Here is a 5,335-nt window from a genome sequence, read left to right as displayed (position 1 = left end):
TCTTGTAAGAAGTTTATGGGTTTGGACAAAAGAATTGTATAAACATCGCCCAGAGCTCTGAAATCAGAACACTGAGAGCTAGCTCCTTGCCAACTTCTTTCCTCCTTACTAGTTTATATTCAAATTGGGGAAAGAATATTAGCTTTCGGTTTTTTCTTTCCAAAGCAGGAATTCAGTTAGAAAAGAACAAAGGGTTGATTTATTAATAAAAGTGCCTACATTACAGTGTGTCTCAATCTTGGCTTCTCCAATTGGACTTCAACTGCCAGCCATTTTGGGAATTGTGGACTTCGATTCCCAGAATAGCTGGCTGGGGAATTCTGGGAATTGAAGTCCACAGGTCTTAAAGTGGCCAAGGTTGAGAAACACTGATTTAAAGGTTGCTCATTAAGGTTGCTTTCATTGCACCATCTACTCCACCCATAGCTCTTAATTAATTGACTGGGGGAATCTGAGATGGCCCAAAATTATGAAATGTCACTCATATCCTCCTTCACTTCCACCAATAAAGCAAAGTCAAAATCACTGCCAAGAAGTCAATGGAGATTCTCAGTCCTCCAGATCAGGGGTCTCCAACCTTGGCAACTTTTAAGACTTGTGGACTTCAACTCCCAGAATTCCTCAGCTGGCTTGTACCTGTGTGATAGAAACACGAGTATCTTTTGTACAAGGGAGAAAAAAAATTACCCAATTTCTTTCAAGGCCTGTTTGAATGCACCTTTCGATCTTGCTGGTGTCCGTTGAATATATAGAATATACGAAGATACAGATTAACAGAGCTGGAAGGGACCTTGTAGGTCATCTAGTCCAACACCCCACCCAAGCAGGAGACGCTACACTATTTCTGACAGACGACAGTCCAATCTCTTCTTGAAAGTCTCAAGTGATGACACTCTCACAACTTCCAAAGGCAACTTCTGTTCCATTGGTTGATTGTCCTCACTGTCAGGAAATCTCTCCATAGATTAAAATCTCTCTTCTAGGTTGAATCAATCAGAATAAAGCTGGAAGGGACCTTGTAGGTCATCTAGCCCGACTCCTACCCAAACAGGATACCCCACACCATTCCTGACAGATGACAGTCCAATCTCTTCTTGAAAGTCTCAAGTGATGAAGCTCCCACAACTTCTGAATAACAGAATAATAGCAGAATAACAGAGTTGGAAAAGACCTTGTAGGTCATCTAGTCCAACCTCCCCACCCAAGCAGGAGACCCTACACCATTTCTGACAGATGAGTCCAGTCTCTCCTTGAAAGTCTCAAGTGATGAAGCTCCCACAACTTCCGAGGGCAACTTCTGTTCCATTGGTGGATTGTTCTCACTGTCAGAAAATTTCTCCTTATTTCCAGGTTGAATCTCTCCTTGATCAGTTTCCATCCATTATTCCTTGTCTGGCCTTCGGGTGCTTTGGAGAATAGCTTGACCCCCTTCCTCCTCCCTGTGGCAGCCCCTCAAATATTGGAAGACTTGCTATCCTGTTTCTCCTGGTCCTTCTCTTCCCTAGACTAGCCAGGCCTAGTTCCTGCAGCTGTTCATCGTATATTTTAACCTCGAGCCCCCACATCATTTCGGTGATTAGATGATAGGTGATAGATTAGATAGATTAGATGATAGGTGATAAGATACCCTACTGTCATAAATTAATTGCTCCTATAGAAGAAAGGGAGAAGGAATATATCTCATCTTCTTTTTTTCACAAGAGTTTCTTTACGATGGAGACTGGTCGAAATGGAGTACTGTGGTACCAGAGGCAGCTGACACTAATCTAAAAAAAAAAAATTAAAAAAAGGACCACCGTGCAATCGCTCTCTACAATGCCATGCAAATTAAGATGTAGCTCTAATTGGTTGCAGCCGGGGAAACTGATTGATAAGGGCAGCATTCTGTGTGTCGGTAAGGTCAAATATGGGGTGAATTCTTTGGGGTAATGAGATGGAACTCAAGAAAAAACTGTCCACTGAGAGAACAAAGGGGGTATTCTATGAACATGGTTGGTTCTTAATTATGGGGTTTATCTTAAACGGGTCTTGATTCCCAGTGGCGAGGGTCCCCCCCTTGTATTTTCTCCTGGTTTCACCAAGTTTTTTTTTTTTACCCCTCTTGGCTTTCTCAATGTTTTATGACTGACTGAGTTTATTGTTCCTTTGGTCCCTGGGAAGGTAATTAGAAGAAGGAAGCCTTTTTTTTTTTTTTTTTTTTTTGCTTTATGATGATAATAATTTATCAAATTGTATACTGCCTGACTCTCCAGAGTTCTGGGTGACTCATGACAATGAAAGAAACAACAGTAAAATAAGAGTTTAGTTCACTTGCTCATTCTTGATCCCGTGACACCACAAATAAATTCATCTTAAAGCAGGCTGAATGCGAATCCAGCGAAGTCTTCAGCTTCCGGTGCTTAAAGATTCTCAGAGGAATTACCTAACATGTCATGAAAATCACCAAGGGACAAAAAACTGTCTAGGGGTGATGTGACATCATAGCGGTGTTTCAATAGTGAAGGGGCTGCGGGGATAAACCTATTTTTCAAAGCATCGAAAGGCAGGACAAGAAGCAATGAATGGAAACTAATCAAGGAGAGAAGCAATCTAGCATTAAGGAGAAATTTCCTGACTGTCCGAACAATTAATCAGTGGAACAGAAGTTGCCTCCGGAAATTGTAAACGCTCCGACACTGGAAGTTTTTAAGAAGAGATTGGACAACCATTTGTCTGAAGTGGTATGGGGCTTCCTGGTTGAGCAAGGGCTTGGACTAGATGACCTCCCAGGTCCCTTCCAACTCTGTTATCCTTTTACAATTCTTCAAATGATTAAAAAGGGAGTCTGGAGATATTGACCTGGCGCGATTCTTCAAAAGACCACGAGAGGACACTCTAAATCCGTCCTATGCTAAGGAAGTCCTAGACGCCAACGGAGAACAAGGGAAAGTTGCATGGAAAAAAAAAAATCTACATATTCAGATTTCCCATCTTTTTCTTACTAAGAGGGGGATTAAAGGCGATAGTTACGCAGTGGATTGCATTCCTGCAAAAACACATCCGGTTTTGAAAGAAGCAACGGATGGAAGCTAATCAAGAAGAGAAGCAACCTAGAACTAAGGAGAAATTTCTTGACAGTTAGAACAATTTATCAGTGGAACAGAAGTTGCCTCCAGAAATTGTGAATGCTCCAACACTGGAAGTTTTTAAGAAGAGATTGGACAACCGTTTGTCTGAAGTGGTATAGGATTTTCTGCTTGAGAGGGGGTTGGACTAGAAGACCTCCAAGGCCCCTTCTTAACTCTGTTATTCTGTTAAAAGGCTTAAGGAGGTTTTCGCCTCTAAAGTTTGCATATTCTCACAATGGACCTTCAGCTGAAACTCTCAAACACAAAAGGCAGAATTGATTCCCCCAGTCCCCCCCCCCCCAAATATCCTAAACTCCCTATGACTTTAGAGGAAATAAATTTTGAAATCTCCAATTTCAGAAATGAAGGTCCCTGGCAATTTGCATAAAGCTCACCCAAATTGATGGCTTTGCATAATTTGAATATAGTTTAAGCAGCTCCCTCTGTGCCCGTAATCCTTTGATCCACAGCAACTTTTCAGAATATGTCAGTTGTGGACAGTCTCTAAGAGAAGCAAAGGGGATGGAGGGGGGGGGGGAATGTTTTGCCTCGGTTTCCCCAATGGGCAAGGGCAGGTAATCAGCTTTAAGCAGAGGTGGCACTTTTCAGAAATCCATTTAAAAATTCAGAGGAGAAAGGCAGCCGAGGTAGCTCAGGACGAGGAGTGGGAGATACACCAAGGACTTCTCCAAACATGAATGAAAGCAAAGTATATACACCACTGAATTTCAGAAGGGACAAACAAAATAGGATTAAAATCACCAAGTCGAGTGTTAACCTGGAAAGTCTAATGTATATTTTCTGTTCTTCCTAAAAGAATATAATGCACCAATATTTCTAGCCCAGGGCTGACTTAACTGATAGATGAGAATATCTGTAGCTCAGGGTTGAACTGTGGAGTCCTTGGTGCTCTCTGAGCTGGATTATTTTCTTACAGATGTTTCATTACCCAATTAGGGAACATCATCGATGTTAGAAGGGAGTGGTGTGTGTGAGGAGGAGGAGGAGGAGGAGGAGGAGGAGGAGGAGGAGGAGGAGGAGGAGGAGGAGGAGGAGGAGGAGGAGGAGGAGAGAAAAAGGACTATGGGATCCTTGGTGCTTTCTGAGTCTGGTTGTTTTCCTGCAGATATTTCATTACCAAACTAGGCAACATTATCAGTACTCAAAATCAATGCTACAAACCCCATCCCTTCTAGCGCTGATACTGCTACCCAGTTGGGTAATGAAACGTCTGCAAGAAAACAGCCAAGCACAGAGACCACCAAGAACCCCAGAATATAATGTGTGAAATAGACAGACCCCCCAAAAATTCATACACTAAAAGAAGAGGAAGTTGATGAATTGATTCTAACCAAGACCTAGGCTATTAAAATTAATCTCTTTGATATATCAGATATGTATAAGTAGGGTTTTAAAGATTAAAGGAAATAGAATCTTCTAATTATCCAATATTTGTACAGATCTGAGAGATAAAGTTCTTCAGAAATGAGGTGACAGGGAGAAGGGCCCAATCCAAAACTCTTAGGGCAAAAAACCAGGGAAACTGAAAGGAGGAAAGAATTAAATGAGAAGATAAAAGTTTCATCCAATGATTATTAACCAACTTTCTAACTGTTTTTGATAAGCCCTAATGGAAATGGTAGCCTTTTGTTGGCTAATACCATACCAGATCGGGGGTCAGCTTGCCATGTTGATGAGGTTGGGATCTTTCCAAGGTGTGTTGTGGTATCAGATATTAGGGAGGTTCCTGAAGATCATCCAGAAAAGCTGAACGTTGGAAGGTCACATTTTGTATCTTCCTTTGATACTGTTCCAGAAGGTGCTAGCATCCTTTCTTACGGCCAACTTTAGCCCATGGAGATGTAAGCAAAAATAATTCAGGCTGGTTTTCTTCAGAGGCAGAATCATTCTCTGATCATTCTGCTGGGATTTAGGTCTTTGTCTCTGTCTCCAAAGCACCTGAAGGCAGGACAAGAAGCAACAGATGGAAACTTATCAAGGAGAGAAGCAACCTAGAACTAAGGAGGAATTTCCTGACAGTGAGAACAATTAATCAGTGGAACAACTTGCCTGCAGAAGTTGTAAACGCTCCAACACTGGAGCTTTTGAAGAAGAGATTAGACAACCATTTGTCTGAAATGGTTGATGGAGTCCTGCTTGAGAAAAGGCTTGGACCAGAAGACCTCCCAAGTCCCTTCCAACTCTGCTTTTCTGTCTCCAAAAATGGA

The sequence above is a fragment of the Pseudonaja textilis genome, chromosome 9, assembly GCF_049901715.1.
Source record: "Pseudonaja textilis isolate UNSWEBS1 chromosome 9, rPseTex1.2, whole genome shotgun sequence".
In the NCBI taxonomy this organism is placed as follows: domain Eukaryota; kingdom Metazoa; phylum Chordata; class Lepidosauria; order Squamata; family Elapidae; genus Pseudonaja; species Pseudonaja textilis.
The sequence above is the reverse complement of the archived record's forward strand: the minus strand, read 5'-3'. Positions refer to the sequence as shown.